Source organism: Oryx dammah, unplaced genomic scaffold (genome assembly GCF_014754425.2).
Source record: "Oryx dammah isolate SB20612 unplaced genomic scaffold, SCBI_Odam_1.1 HiC_scaffold_23, whole genome shotgun sequence".
NCBI classification, from domain to species: Eukaryota; Metazoa; Chordata; class Mammalia; order Artiodactyla; family Bovidae; genus Oryx; species Oryx dammah.
The window spans coordinates 44621596-44638403 of NW_024070207.1; the positions used below are offsets into that span (position 1 = coordinate 44621596).

The 16808-nt window shown below is 42.4% G+C and overlaps 1 non-coding gene across 1 annotated transcript; it reads left to right on the forward strand.

Moving 5' to 3' along the window:
• The first annotated feature begins 2180 nt into the window (after positions 1 to 2180).
• On the forward strand, positions 2181 to 2253 carry TRNAC-ACA. The gene has a single exon. It is a non-coding gene; the product is annotated as a tRNA-Cys (tRNA).
• Positions 2254 to 16808: the final 14555 nt, after the last annotated feature.

Below are 16808 nucleotides of genomic sequence, written 5' to 3' on the forward strand. Positions count from 1 at the left end.
TCCTTTTCTCCTTTGCCTTTCACTTCTCTTCTTTCCATAGCTATTTGTAAGGCCTCCTCAGACAACCATTTTGCCTTTTTTCATTTCTTTTTCTTGGGGATGGTCTTTATCACTGCCTCCTGTACAATGTCACAAACCTCCATCCACAGTTCTTGAGGCACTCTGTCTATCAGATCTAATCCCTTGAATCTATTTCTCACTTCCACTGTATAATCAAAAAGGATTTGATTTAGGTCTACCTGAATGGTCTAGTGGTTTTCCCTACTTTCTTTAAGTCTGAATTTAGCAATAAGTAGTCCATGATCTGATCCACGGTCAGCTCCCTGTTTTTTTTTTTTTTTTTTTCACTGACTATATAGATTTTCCATCTTTGGCTGCAGAGAATATAATCAATCTGATTTCGGTATTGACCATCTGATGATGTCCATGTGTAGAGTCTTCTCTTGTGTTGTTGGAAGAGGGTGTTTGCTATGACCAGTGCGTTCTCTTGGCAAAACTCTGTTAGCCTTTGCCCTGCTTCATTTTGTACTCTAAGGCCAAATTTGCCTGTTACTCCAGTTGTTTCTTGACTTCCTACTTTTGCCTTCCAGTCCCCTATAATGAAAATCTCCTTGACTTCTGTGTACCTTGCAGCGCCTAGCACAGTGCCTGCCAGGGGATGGCCAGTCAATGACTAAATGCACAAAAGACAGAATCAGTGTTTAAGTGTCCATGTGGATCTATGTTTGTATCTAATATTTTGGATATATTCGGTTATATAAAATGTGTTATAAAATTAATTTACCTGTTGCTTTTCACTTTTATCCATGTGTTATCTGAAAATTTAAAAATTTTATCCACAAACTATGTTATAACTCCTTTTGCATGTGATTTGAGTTCCAGTTACTTGGAAACCTCTCAGAGTTGAAACCATCTAAACTTGCAGTTCTCAGCCCTGGAAGCACTTTAGAATCACATGGGGAATCACAAACACTTGATTCCTCCTAATGATTTTGATTCACCTAATGCAACTCATCAGAGAAGGCAATGGCAACCCACTCCAGTACTCTTGCCTGGAAAATCCCATGGACGAAGGAGCCTGGTAGGCTGCAGTCCGTGGGGTTGCTAAGAGCCGGGCACAACTGAGCAGCTTTACTTTCACTTTTCACTTTAATGCATTGGAGAAGGAAATGGCAACCCACTCTAGTGTTCTTGCCTGGAGAATCCCAGGGACGGGGGAGCCTGGTGGGCTGCCGTCTATGGGGTTGAACAGAGTCAGACACGACTGAAGCGACTTAGCAGCAGAAATGCAACTCATAGTGATAATTTCTTCTGTGCTCTGAATTCCTTCCAAAAGGCTGTAGATGGTGTGATCGTAATGATATAGGACTCTGTAACATGAATGCCAGAAACATGTATAACTCCAGGTTGGCCAGCTGCTGGAGGAAGGGGGCATGCAATACTCAAACAAACTTAGCTCATACCCTCAACTAATTTTCCAGGATGAACGGACCCTTTTCTTAGCTCTTCTGTTGTTAAAATCAAGCAAACATACAGGAAACACTAACTTAGATTAATTCTGTCTTAGCTGCTACTTCTGAAAATCAGCTTACTGCATTCCATTTGGCCTCCTAGGGAGATACTTAGTATTACTTGTTCTCTTTTCAGAGAGGAACATGGGGTTAAGGAATGTGACCATCTCTTTGGTTAAGAGAATTCCTTCTGCCAAATTTGTGTTACTTTGTTTGGCTTTTGTTTTAGTGGGGGATTTTTTGAAGGGGAATTTTAAGGGGTCTAAGGAAGGGAACATAGAAAAGGCAGCTTGATTGGAACTGGACCATCCTCTATTTTGGAATGAGCAGTCATCGAGTTCACATTGATTCCTAGTAGCACAGGCTGTATCTTCTAACATGACCCTCAAATTTTAGGAGGCACCTCCAAGGTCCTGTTAGTTCATAGAGCTCCAGGTGCCTGCTCAGTCTCTATGGATGACTAAGGCTGGTGACCTGGTGTGAGTTCGGAATAGATTGGCAAAATAACAAAAAACTCTCGGCTTTTAAATCAGATCCTACTGAATTGTATCTTGGGATCCTGGGAAGTCAAAGCACTTTCTGACTGTAGGGGTGCTTGAAAAAGAGGTGCTGAGTTATTGTGATCATGAATGGCCAAATTTGGTGCCACCTACAGTGGTGATAGGGCCTTCCCTGGTGGCTCAGATGGTAAAGCATCTGCCTACAATGCAGGAGACCCAGGTTCAATTCCTGGGTTGGGGAAGATCCCCTGGAGAAGGAAATGGCAACCCAATCCAGTACTCTTGCCTGGAAAATTCCATGGATGGAGGAGCCTGGTGGGCTACAGTCCATGGGGTCATGAAGAGTCGGAAACAACTGAGCGACTTCACTTCACTTCTTCACTTCACTTTACAGTTGTGATAATGTCTTGTCAAGGCGGTAGAGATTTAAGGGGAAAGTTCCAGTAAATAGGGGCCTCCCTGGTTGCTCAGATGGTAAAGAATTTGCCTGCAGTGCAGGAGACCCGACTTCAGTCCCAGAGTCAGGAAGATCCCTTGGAGAAGGGCATGGCAACCCACTCCAGTATTCTTGCCTGAAAAATCCCATGGACAGAGGAGCCTGACAGTTCGTGGGGTCACAAAGAGTCTGACATGAATGAGTGACTAACATTTTTTTCCAGTAAATAGTCCTCTGCGTCCACAGTGTCCTGAGGCTTTTCCAATCCTCTGTCTAGGATTTTTGATTAAATACTACTTCCCTGAGTGAAAGATTCAGTAAAAGATGTCATGTTGTCTGAGTTATTATGGAGTGGCTCTGTTGCTTACTGGCTATGTGACATTGGGCAAGTAACTTCTTAAAGTTCCACTTGTGAAATAGGAATCACAGTAGGACCTACCTCATACCTTTGTCAGGACGTGTGATGAATTACTCTACATATCTCCAGCACCTTAAATGGTGATGCTGTGCCCAGAATAGCAGCTGAGGAAAGGTCTGTGGGATGAATAGATGAATGAATTAATGAATATTAATATCGCAGTGAAATTGTCCACTTTTTCAAATCAATCTGAAAGTGCTGGGGTTTTATTGGGAGCAAATTACTAAAGGCTAATTAGTTAATCAAATATTTAGACTCAGGGTATCTTCACTCCCCATGCATTTTCACAAAAGAGATATTAGACATAGATGGAAAGCTAATGATAGCATCTTTTGCCAGTTGGGTTTGAGTCTCACAGTGTCCAGAGTATACGTTTAGTGTTGCAGAGATATTTTAAGGGATCAAATTGGTCTCAAATATGAAAAATGTTAAATGCAGGTGATTTATAGCCCAATGTAAGTAAGTAAATGTTACTAGGTAAAGAACTATTAAAATGGACAAGCAATAGTTAGAATGGTGATTAGTAACTATATATTATTGAAACATGAAAATTTAAGTGCTTGAAGAAAAAATAATTCTCTGAACTGCTTATAAAATTTCTCCCCACTAAAAATAGAAAAATAAGTAACAAGGACAGCCCATAAGAGGATGGTGATTTAACTTAACAAAGAGATATTGCAGAGCCATGAATTTAGATTTTTTAATGTAAGGTGAAGTTTGAAAAGATAACATCATGCTTTTTTCCCCCTGAAAGTCCATCTTTATACTATAATTATAACCCAAATCACATTTGAACAAAACATCAGAAAGGGGGAAATTGGAAACCTCTTGTGTTAAGAGATAGTTGTGGCTGCAGAGAATAAAAGTGACGTGATTTGCCATCAGGTCAAGTGTAGAGAGAGTTAACCCTGACATTAATAATCCAATGGTGAAACTGTTAGTCACTCAGTCGTGTCTGACTCTGTGACCCCATAGACTGTAGCCTGCCAGAATCCTCTGTCCATGGGACTCTCCAAGCAAGAATACTGGAGTGGGTAGCCATTTCCTTCTCTAGGGGGTCTTCTTGACAGAGGGATCAAACCCGGTCTCCCGTGTTGCAGGCAGATTCTTTACCATCTGAGCCACCAGGGAAACCCAATCCAATGGTATTCCAACTTTAAAGCCAGATCACCTCCATTACTTCATTTTATTTTTTCTTAATCCATGGATCAGTTTCTCTTGGAATCTCCTTCACAGGAGCTCTATGGAATGGGGAAAGGGAGCAGAGAATAATAGAACCTGTTACATGTGCAGAGACAAAGTAAAAAAGCAAAAAAAGTGGTGCAACAAAAGTAAGGGAAGCTGAACATATAGCCAGCCCAGCAGCTACTACAGTGAGCTGGGTTGCAACGTCATTTAAGGCTTTACCCTAGCCCATGTGCCTGGACGAACATAATGAAATGTGCATCTACAATGCCATTACTTTATTTTCAATTTCGTTAACAGCTTTTAAAATCAACACATTTTATAGCAATTAACTATAATTACAAATCTTACAAACATTGTTATGGATAATTACATACCTAATTATTGTTCCTTCATTTAATTCTAAAAGGAATTAACTCTGCTGTTTTGACAAGAGCTTAGTGTTTTCAAAACTGTGAATACTTTATTACTTAAATTTGTTGTTATACATTTTCACAAACTTTTCCGAAGTCTGAAACTGCCTGTAATACCTTCAAGTAAGTCCCCTGTCTGCGTGCTGGTCCAATACTACTCTCATGCCTACTGTTGCTTGGAAGGGACTGTCACCACTGCTAAGGAAAAACGACCCACTCAATTAGTTAGTGGCAGGCTAGAGAATTTGACTCCTTATTTTCTGTTGATGGTTGGTTTGGTATTTGACAGCCAGACGCCAAGTGGATTATTGATTCATTGGAACAGCTGGATTGCCACAATTGACTTTCTGTCTTCAGGCTACTAAAATAGTGTATTTGGGGGAGATGAAAAAAAATTAGAAACACTAGTCTGCATCACTTAACAGGTTTAATTTAAGCTAACTACATAAAGATATTTGATGTGCAGTGACAATAGGGTAGGTTAATGGGAGAAATATTGAGTACTGGGACTTAGATGGTGTTGAATGAATCTCTGAAATTCAATCAACTGCTATTTCAGATAGCATCTCAAATGCTGTTGGTGTGGAGAGGGTTCCAGTTAAACAGTACTGATGAGGAATTCCAGTGAGCTATGTTTGCAGTGAATTCTTAATAAGAGGGGAAGAATAAAGGGGAGGACACATGTGACCTATGACCAAGTTCCAGTTCAGATGCTTATGATTTTCATGTGACCTCTCATGATTTTTCAGAGGGATGAATTAGACAATGTGTGTAAAATCATTGTGGATTGTATTCGACAGGTGGTAGGTTCTCAGCAAGTGTTCTTTTCCTTTCTTCCCTTAAATTATACATGTATTGTTCTATAAATAATAATTCAGTTTTCAAGATTACTTCATTCTGATAAATATTTTATTTTTGCTGATTTATCAATGATGTCATAAGAATGATCCAGTATTAACTTGTAGACCCACATGATTATTTTATGAGTTTTAAAACCTTTCTACAATCACATTATCATATACACTTTTTAATTACTTTTCTTATAGTACTAGGTGCTAAGATAAATCCTTAATAATGTGAAAGAAATTCTAGGTTTGGGATATAGTTGCACTGGCCAGTGAATGCATAGTTCTTTTTCTAGAACATGTACAGCTATTGTATGAACCTGAAACTAATTTTTTTCTTTATAGGCTTTTATCACTTGGTCTTATTGTTTTGGAAGATGGTGGTGTTTGTTCTAATTTATCCAGTTGCAAAGCAAAGGATAATGAATTGCCTCTAATGTCAGTTCTCACAATGATAAGTGATGGCTACTTGTTTGTATCTGTGTGAGTGACAGGTCCCATAGTATTCACAGCCCTTCCATCACACAAGGCTCACCTCAGTCTGCATGGCTAATCCCCACCCTGCTCGGCCTTTTTTCATTTTTTCTTTGGGGACACCTATGAGCCCATCGTTAAGGGGCTATATTCATTGTGATGAATCACTCAAAAATATTTACTGAGCCCATTTATTGGACCAGTAATTCTGTCAGGTGATGGAACTATAGAGATACCTATTTCTAAGATCAAACCTTAGAGATAACTAAGGCATTGCCCAACCTTAAGGTGCTTATAGTCTAACAAGGAGCTAAGACTTGTTTGTGGATAACTGTAATACAAGGTAAGAAACGAAAGTGCCACAAGGAAGAACAAGAAGCTATTAGAGTTCAGAGAAGGGAGTGATTACTTCTAGCAGGAGGAATTCAGGAAAGGCTTCACTCATTCATTCATTCACTCATTCAACAAACAAATGAACAAGAGGTTATACTAGGCTGAGGATATAAAGCCAAATAAAACAACCTCTGTTCTTGAGTTTACCTCCTAGGAAAAGGCAGATACCCAAACTAATGACAGACCTGTGGGATAAGGTTAAGTGTTACAGACAATTAAGGTAAGAACAAAGTAGTGAGGGAGCTTAGGAGTTAAAAGGGCTTCCCTGGTGGCTCAGTGGTAAAGAATCTGACTGCAGTGCAGGAGACAGAGGTTCGATTCTTCCATCAGGAAGATGCCCTGGAGAAGGAAATGGCAACCACTCCAGTATTCTTGCCTGGAGAATCCCATGGACAGAGGAGCCTGGCAGGCTACGGTCCATGGGGTCACAAAGAATCGAACATGACTGAAGCGACTTAGCATGCACATGGGAGTTAATATCATTGGGGAAGCCAAGGAGGGACTCATGGTTGAAGCCGAGTTTGAGTTGAGTCTTCTTTAGCGAATTTATCTTCTAGTGAATGTGACTGCTATGCACATAAAGAGCTCTAATACCATGTAAAAGGTGCTAAGTGCCTGAGAGAAATTCAGACAAAGAGTTATGAGGGAGGATTCAGGGGTGAATGTGTTTACTTCCAGCTGGGGCCTCAAGTGTTTACCGAAGAGATCAAATTGGAGCTGGGCCTTACGGGATTAGTAGAAACTCAACAAGGGAGGAGGTGACGGAGGGGACAGTGCAGAAGGGGCAGCGTGAGTCAAGGTGTGACCTCTTTCTGGCAATGGAGCTGAACTTGGCCTCTGTACCCCCACACCAAATTAATTTTCAGAGACAGAGTTCTGAGTGAAGTAAAAATAGCTGTACTGCTTTGCCAGGCAGAGGGGTCCGCAGCAGGCTAAATGCCCTCAAAATTGTGTGTCCCAACTTTGAGAGGGTAGTGAGAAGTTTTATAGTAATGGTTCAAAGAGGGTGTGGTCAGCTCGTGGACATTCTTCTGATGGGCTGGTGGTGATGTAATCGGAGTCAGCATCATCAGCATTCAGGTCTCAACTGGTCTGGGGTCTGTATATTTGTGGGCAGTGTACCATCTTTAATAACTTTTTCCCACCTGGAGGGGGTTTCAGTATCTGCAAAACAGATCAATGCAAGGCTGTTATGTGTATCCAGGCAAACCAGGACCTTGCCCCAAGGCTGCTTTTTGACTGTTCCTCCCTTATCTCTGCATTCCCTCCCTTCCCTAATTAAGCAACTGTTTGAACCTGCCCATTGGAACTCAGGGAAACTCTTGGAGGCTGAATGAAGCCTAGTTCCTGTAGTCAAGCAATGGGGGACACAAAAGGCTTTTGTGTCCAGGAGCTCCACAGAGTCCTGCTGGGTATCAGTAAGTCCTCTGAAGTGGCTGAAGTAGACTTGGCTGAATGGTGGCACAATGTGAGGAAAACATAAGGTGCATCCAGATCATGGAAGGTAGTCAATGACAAGCTGGGTCACTGGACTTCATTGAGTAAGCAGTGTGTCTTTTCTTCTGATTGTGCTTTGGGATTGAGGCAATATTAATTAAAAGCTAGGGTTCTGCAGTCAGACTGCTTGCATTTATATTCAAATTCATCAGTGAACTTGAACGAGTCTCTTAGCCACTCTGGGTCTTGGTATTAACATCTGTAAAATGGGGGTGACAATAGACTGTGTCCCACAGGTACAACCTCTGAGGATTGATTTAGTTCATGTATATGAAGCTCCTAGGATGGTGCCTAGCAAAAGGGAACACTATATGTGTCAATTGTTGGTGGCACTAGCAGTAGCAGCAACAATACTAGTTGTGATATAAATAGGTAGCAACTTTAGGGAACTTTTGTGCTGTGAATTTATAGGGACAACTTAGGATGACCTGACTTGCTTGAGAAAACCAGTAGTGAACCTCAGGGGCTATTTAAAAATGATCAGTACTACCCTCTTTGCATAATTGTGAAGATACACCTGAGTTGAGCCATGTACTAGCCACACGCATGCCCAGGCCTCAGCAGCTAGAAATGGCTCAGCCACAATGTTAGCTGTCAAGACAATGGGGGCAACCAATAAAACAGGTCCAAGATTATGTCCAAATTAGAGTTTCAGAAATACAAATCACATCAGCAAAGCTTGCAAACAGTAGGCATCACCTGTGCTTAAACTTAAGATTGTGCTGAAAGTGAGGCAATAAAAGAATTTCATTCCCAAGTCCCAGGTGCCTTAGCTTTCACACCCTTACCTCAAGCTGTAATTTTAATATGATAGTGCAGCTATTTCCAAATACAGTCTGCCCTCCTATCCCCAGGTTGAACCTCCTCTGGTTGCACATCCTTGGATTCAACCAACTGAATGTGAAAAATTCAATCCGCAGTTGAATCAGCAGATGTGAAACTGGCAGATATGGAGGGCCAAGCATACTACACCGTTTTATGTAAGGAGCTTGAGCATCTGTGCATTTTGGTATCTGTGAGAGGTGGAGTGGGATCGTGGAACCAGCCTCCTCCCCACCAACTTCCCTGCCTACCTCCCAAGAAACTGAGGGATGACTGTAATACTAAAGTGTTCCCACAGGGGCCGTGTTCACAAGAAACAGGCACAGTCTGAAAACCATGATCTGCAAAGCTGTGGAAACTGTTCTTTCTCATTTGACCCTTTGTGTGATTTTGGGTGCAGTCGACAAGTATGACTGCATTTCGCAGGTAGCTCGTGATTAAGTACATTCCCATTGTGTGTCCAACTGTAGATTCAGCCAATGAAATGTCATTGTATACGTGTCTCTTTCTTTTGGGTTGCCCTAACCTTTGGCTCACTTAATCTGGTTCTTGGTCATCACTAAAGCACATAGGCTGCTGTTCAAGATGGAGGCACATTAATAAGCACTGGAAGGAACCACAAATCTCCTTTTTCAAATGAGCTTTAGCATAGCGAGCTCAAAGATCCCTTTGTAGATTCACAACAAGCCTCTGGAAGTTCCTGAGACACAGAGCAATTAAAATGGATCTCTTTTTGAGACCTCTGTGTCTTATACTCTGAAAGCTCTGTTCAAACATCATTTTTTAGCTTTATAAGTAGGGGAATCATATTGCATTGGAAAAATGATTATGTCTTAATCAAAAAGGATTTAAAGGTGGCTGGTATTCTGCCAGTAATCAAACAGCCCTCCAAGGATTAAGCCTTAAGTGTCTTCTGCCCAATTTATTCACCCTCCCTCGGAAAATGGATCTTAACTTACACCTTGGTTTTGATAAACATTAATTAAACATTTACCTAGAATAAATCATGTTGTATTCCTTAGAATTTTTTCTTGACAAGGGATATTTTGGATGGCTCATGTTTGTCTAAAAAGACTATCTTTGGAAATTTACTAAAATATATATACTTATGGCAAATAGAAGCTTTCGATAAAGTAGAGCTAGAAATGTAGAAATGAGGGAACCTAAGTTCGAGGGCGTCTGTGAACAAAACACTTGCTTATTGGTATGACTCTGAATAAATAAGGTAATGTTCTGACTCCATTTGTCAACAGAAAAATAGGTCAAAGAAGATCTGCTTATAACGCTGTTTGTCTGAAGAGAGGATTAATTAAAATACTATACAAGGAAGTGCTTTGTAAATGACAAACTACCATTCAAATGTAATTACTATTGTAATCAACCCTGTCCAAGGTCCTACAGCTTAAAGCTAGCCAGTCAGTTTACCTGAATAAATGATAATCATACACTCCCACCTTTCCCCACTAGGTGGCAGGCTAACTGCTTTGATAAAATGCTGAGCAAGTTGGGGCTATAAAAACCACAGAGATGCTGTGGTTTGTGAGGCGGTGCAGCAGCGCACAAAGGGTGAATTAGAAACTGTGAAAAGCAGAGGTGGCCGGTATTGTTAAAACCAATCTCATTCAAACGCCATTGATTTCAATTTACCAAAATTTTGTATCTATGAAAATATGGTCTTTTTCTAGACTACTGGAAAAAGGACAGCCAAGCAAATAGTTTCTGCAGAGGAAAATGTTTAGTACAGAGTTATAGCTCACAGAGTTACTGATTATTGGTATCACGACTTTACAGGCAATGGTTTCATCCATATCAGAGGTTGACAGACTTCTGTAAAGGCCCAGATAGTACATATTTCTGGTTTTTCAGGTTGATTCATCTCTGTTGCAAAACCTCAAGTTTGCTTTTATAGCCTGAAAACAGCCCAAGGCAGTAAAAAAAAAAAAATTGTGTGGCTGAGTTACAATAAAACTTCAATTATGGATACTGAAATTTGAAACACATATAACTTCCACTTGCCACAAAATATTATTCTTCTTTCGATTCTTTTCTACCATTAAAAAGTGTGAAAACCATTCTTAGCTCAAAAGCACCCAAGAAGTGGTTGCAGGCCTGACCCAGCTCCCAGGGGGCAGTTTGCAGATCCCTGTATGAAAACCCTTAACTACCCTATTGGACAAGCTCTTCAATTAATATAAGGTAAGGTAAGGTAAGGTGAAGTCACTCAGTCGTATCCGACTCTTTGCAACCCCGTGGACTGTAACCTACTAGGCTTCTCCGTCCATGGGATTCTCCAGGCAAGAATACTGGAGTGGATTGCCATTTCCTTCTCAAGCTTTTTACTGCTTTCCTAATAAATATTTCAAAGTGACTATTCTTTTTTGTGTATAAGTTATTAAGAATCCTTGTGATATTTTTTGCCTACCTCTCCATGTAGATTTGTATCTTGTTTGTTGGATTGTAAACAAAAGAATTCAAGTAGTCATTGCATTATTCTTAGAAGTTGCCAGAAAAAATAACAGGACACCCTGTTATATTTACATTTCAGTTAAGCAACAAATACTTTTGAAAGTATAAGTGTGTCCCACATACTGTAAAGGACATACTTGCCTGAAAAAATATTTGCTGTTTATCTGAGATTCACCTTGAACTGAGTGACCCGTGTTTTTATTTGCTAAATCTGGCATTGGTGCTTGTATTTAGGGACTTTGTCTGTGATGCATTGACTAAAGCCTGAAAAATGACCCAAAATCTTAAGACAGGCCTCCTGAAGCAAAGTATGTCTTTGGAGCTTTAAGGGAAATGTGTACCTTAACACATGAAAACAATTGTGTGGCATAAACAGCCGTGTTTCACATCCATTTTCATTTTTCCAGAAGTATTTGTTTAGCATTCTTAGCTGCCAGTCTCAAACAAGCTTTGTAAGAAGCCTGGAGTAATCAGCGGACAAGCATTTGTAGAGAGTATCAGAGAAACTCGGGGTCCTATTAAGGAGTTGAGTGGAAACAAGTTCCACCCCACCCCACCCCCGCCCCGCGCTGGTATTCTGAGGGGCTGGACTTATTTTTGGCCAGATCCCACCAGAAACTGTTCCCTTTTCTAAACTCTTGTTCATGCCTCTTGATGGCGCTTTCAAGGCTGCCCAGGCAGCGATTGGTGGAGTTTGCTTTGAGGGCGTATTTGTTCGGAGGCACCCCTGGTACTACATGTTGGCTCAGATTTCATTTGCTGGGTGACTTCACGAAAGACACCGAATGCTACATCCTACCCAGATCTGATGCTCGGTCCAGCTTTAAGAGTTGCCGCCCGCCCAAGAGACTGTTACAGACCCTCGCGGAGTCTCTAATCCCTTGGGCCTTGAGACCGAGCTAATCAAGACTGCCTCTCGGCCGCCGCTGCTGGGACCGAGTGGGGGCGCGGGCTTGGGGTGGGGAGATCGAGGTGGTGTTCTGACCCACAGTCATCGATCCGGTCGGAAGTGACAGCACGCGGTCCACCCATCCGTGCGGGGGATGAGCCTGCCACGCGCCGAGGAAGGCAGTTCTCTCCCGAGAGCCGCCGGATAAACACGGCGGCGCGGAGGGGAGCTGCTTCTGAGCCGGCGCCCTGCACACGCGAGAGGAGTCCTCCCCACCGGGAGCAGAGCGGGCCGCAGAGTCTGGAGCAGCCGGAACCAGGTGAACCGACGTCCTTTCGGTATTCTCCTTGAACCAAACTGGTTGCCCTCGGGGTGGGGGTGGGCCGGGGCTGCCTCCAAATTAGCCGAGTGAGCGAGCCGGAGCATCGTCGGCTCCCGAGCTGCCTCTAGCTACGGGATCACACCCATCGCCAGGTGATTTGAGTTGAGGCCCAAAATTTAAGGGGCAGGGGGCAACGAGATACTCAGGAATGAAGGTGAAAGTTTTAATTCAATATCTTTAAAGTGCAAAGTTAATGCCAAAAATGTTCCAAGAAGAACAAAGTATGAAAATATGACAAAGACATGATCCGAGCCTTACTTGGGAGGGACTTGACCCTGCTCGCCTCACCCTAACCCCCGGCTTGGCAAGGGAACTTCACAGTGATTCCCACCGCTCTCGTGGTCCTAACTCCTAGCCCTCTGTGGTTTTTATTTGTTTGCTCTTCCGGTTGCAAGGAGCTGGGACTTAAGTTTGTGCCTCCTTGGCTGCCGGGAAGGCAAAGGAATTGCGCCTTCCCCCACCCGGGCTTTGCTCAAGGAGGCGGCAAGGAAGGTGTGGCGCGCGGAGACGGAAGGTGAGAGCTTACCTAAGGGTATAAAACTCCGCTTTCATTGCAAAAGCCAACAAAACAAAACAAAATAAACAACAACAACAAAAATCCCAAACAAAAAAACCCTCGGAAGTGAGGCACAAAAGGAAGCAGTGTTCCCTTAATTAGGGCTTAGGAACCCATTCAGAACTGGGTTGAATATAAATACCTTAAAGGACCCACAAGAGGCTGGGCAGGGCTTTTGAAATGGTTTTGCAGGAAAAGGATGTCTCTGAACTTGGGGAAGCCTTATTCCTCGCGGGCCAGCCACGAACGTTTCCTGGCGTTGCAATTCAGCCTGAAATTGCAATGATAAAAACACCTTTAATGAGGATCACACTCCATCATTTGCAGTGAGTGTCCCCGTATCTTAACCGCTTTTAACTCTCCTAGCAGGTGGCCAGAGACTCCGCTGGGCGCTGGCTAAAAATCGCCTTTCAATGGTCTCTATCCCTTGAAACTTTTTTTTTTTGCTTATCTTTTTCTTTTCTTATTGTTCGCTGTCCTTAAGATTGTTGTTCAGTTGCTCAGTCCTGTCCAACTCTTGGCGACTCCATGGACTGCAGCATGCCAGGCTTCCTTCCCTGTCCTTCACCAACTCCCAGAACTCATGTCCATTGAGTCGGTGATACCATCCAACCATCTTGCCCTCTTCTCCTCTTGCCCTCAATCTTTCCCAGCATCGGGGTCTTTTCTAATGAGTCAATTCTTTGCATCAGGTGGCCAAATATTGGAGCTTCAGCTTTAGCATGAATCTTAAGGTTGAGAGAAGATAAATGGTGCATCCAGCCTGAACTTGGGAGGTGTCCTGGTTGTATTCCAGATTGGGATGAGGCTGGCCACTGGGTCCTTGATTGCCAGATTCCTTACAGAGTTCCCTAACTGAAAGCTTTCTTTTGTCTTATGAAAGCCAGTGAAAATGAGATCAAGAGGCCAAGCAAATAGAGGAGATAGGGAAACTATTGTTTATTGTGTCTCTTCTTAAAAAAAAAATCTTTGAAAGCTTTGGGTGTGTCCAGTCCTCCAAAAGAACAGGAAAAATGGTGAAATTTGTTGGAGCACTTGCCTGATTCTTGCTAAAATGTGTTTGCTTACCTTGTATGTGTGTGTGTTAGTCGCTCATGTCCGACTCTTTGTGATCCCATGGACTACAGCCTGCTAGGTTCCTCTGTCCGTGGGATTCCCCAGGCAAGAATACTGGAGTGGGTTGCCATGCCCTCCTCCAGGGGGGTCTTCCTGACCCAGGGATCAAACCTGAGCCTCCTGCATTGCAGGCAGATTCTTTACCATGAGTCACCAGGGAAGCCCTTACTTTGAGGAGCTTATCTCAGGAGCTTACCTTGAGGAGCTGTTAACTCAACATTCCGCTTAACATAAAAGAGGAAGAAGTGGAAAAGTGCATCGCACCGCAGCTCTGTGAGCTGTTGCATTCCTTCTCCTCACGGATTTAGCTGTTCCTCTCTGTAGCCAGCAGAGGGCACTGTGACTACATAGACTCTATTTTGACATTTTTGGGGGGTCGGGGAGGGGTGGGGAGGAAAATTTTCAGAGCTATAAAGATTGCTTGGATCCAGAAAGAAATGTGCACTATTCTCCATGAAATTTTAGTGGGGAAAATGAATTATTATTTAAGAACGTATGGATGTCTATTTGATTAATAACCCATCCAACCAGAAAAGGAAAGGGAAGATGTTTCATAACTGTCTTTGTTACCAAGGATTGAAATAGCAAGAACAAAATAGCTATGTGATAATGAATATCAGCAGGATATCCCTAAATTATTTAGGACACAACTAGTTAGAACTTTTTCTCCTAGGAATGTTTGTGCTGAGACCTAGTAACAGGGAAGAATAGGTCTGATTTATCCTAAACACCTGCTTTTCTGTTCATTGCAAACATAAACCCTTTCACTAATATCAGGAAAGTTAAACACAACTCCATTTCACCAAAAAAAAATCTGTCATTGGAGGCCCTCCATGATTTTCCTCAATAGACTTCCAATTTTGTGTTTTGACTATCCACTTGTCCCAGGTGGCTCAGTGGTAAAGAATCTGCCTGAGATGCAGGAGACGACGGTTTGATCTCCGGGTTGGGAAGATCTCCTGGAGGAGGAAATGGCAACCCACTCCAGTTCTCTTGCCTGAAAAATCCCATGGACAGAGGAGCCTGCCGGTCTACAGTCCATGGAGTCACAAAGAGTTGGACACACTTAGCAATTACACAGCAGTAACATCCACTTCAGCCGCCCCATGTTTCAGCCTCATCTAACTGAATCCCCGTACTTCCCTAGCAGTTCCTTTACCCCTCACCTCCCACTCACTCACCCCTTCCATAAACACTGGAAATCCTACCCATTCTTCAAAGTCCAATTCAAATGCTGACCCTTTGTGAGTGTTGCATGTAACTCTTATTCTCTCTACTGTAAGCATTTGTGCAGTAAAATGAGGATCTCTTCTTCTGTTCCAGATACTGTCCAGATATTCACAAATGATGAATACACAGGGAAACGTCACTACAGGGAAATGTTTGTGCTGTAACCAGAGTAAGCATGAGAGGGAGGCTCTGAGAGCTTTGATCAGTGCTTCCCAGACAGTCAGTGAGTGCTTCTCAGATAGCTGGAGGGAGCATGGAAAGCCTCCTGTTAGAGGTGATACTTGAACTAGTGTGTTAAAGGTTAAGGAAATCTGGATGACTAAAATAGCCCCTTAACTGGCTGACTTGTAGATTACAGAGGATGAAGGGAAGAGGTAGTGAAAGATAAGACGGGGAAAGTAGGCAGGTGCCATTGTACAGAGGAAGTTCTGCTTTATTCAATAAGCCATAGGGACATCTTTCATGGGAGTGATTTAAAGTGGAGGAAGTACTGGATCAGATCCCATATTTAGAAAGGTTGCTCTGGAGGCAGTGTGGTCCATAGGGTTGAATGGCAGACAGATTTAGAAATTTATATCACTCTTCAGAAGAGGAATGAGAAGGGCCTGAACCACTGTAGACAAAGTAGGAATGGACATGGAAATTCCCTGGAGGCCTAGTGGTTAGGACTCAGCACTTCCACTGCGGTGACCTGGCCCCAATCCCTGGTCAGGTAAGTAAGATTCCACATGGCCAAAATGGACACAAAGGGGCAGATTAGGTCCCCATAATCCATAATACATTGTTTTCAACTTTTATGTGAGGCTTTCTACCTTTATAGTGTGTTCTGTTTATATTCCCTAGGAGACTAAGTTCTTTGAGATCAGGATTTTTTAATTCATTTCTTTATTCCTCAGGTCACATGGCCTTGTCCAAGATGCACTTTTGTCAACATAAGTTGATTGAAGAGAATGAATGAATAGCTGAAATTTTTGATCATGAGGATCTATTTTTGAAGTGCTGTATTAGTGCCCTTTGGTCTCAGAAGCCAGTTGAATGACACCTTTGTTTAATATATTAGTAAATGCATTGTGTGTAGTTTATAAATTTTGGAAAAAAAAAAGATTTCTCATGGAAACCTCACCATTGGTTACCATTTATGAGTATTACACTTTAAAATGTTAAATGATTTTGATGGTCTGTACTTTTTGAGCTCACCACTTCCACGTGTGTGTATGTTTTAAGATTTTTGAAGGAGATTTTGAAGGATGTTGCTTCTGCTGCTGCTAAGTCACTTCAGTCGTGTCCAACTCTGTGCGACCCCATAGATGGCAGCCCACCAGGCTCCCCCATTCCTGGGATTCTCCTGGCAAGAACACTGGAGTGGGTTGCCATTTCCTTCTCCAATACATGAAAGTGAAAAGTGAAAGTGAAGTTGCTCAGTGGTGTCCTACTCCTAGCGACCCCATGGACTGCAGCCTACCAGGCTCCTCCATCCATGGGATTTGCCAGGCAAGAGTACTGGAGTGGGTTGCCATTGCCTTCTTGAAGGATGTTAGTTCTGCACAATTTTTACGAAAGCAAACTCCTTGTAACCAAATGTCCTTTCATAATAGAAGCTGCAATGAACTCAATCTTATTTGTCCATATAGATCCTCAAAGGATGTGATGTTTTATAAAATTCTTTGTTCTTGGT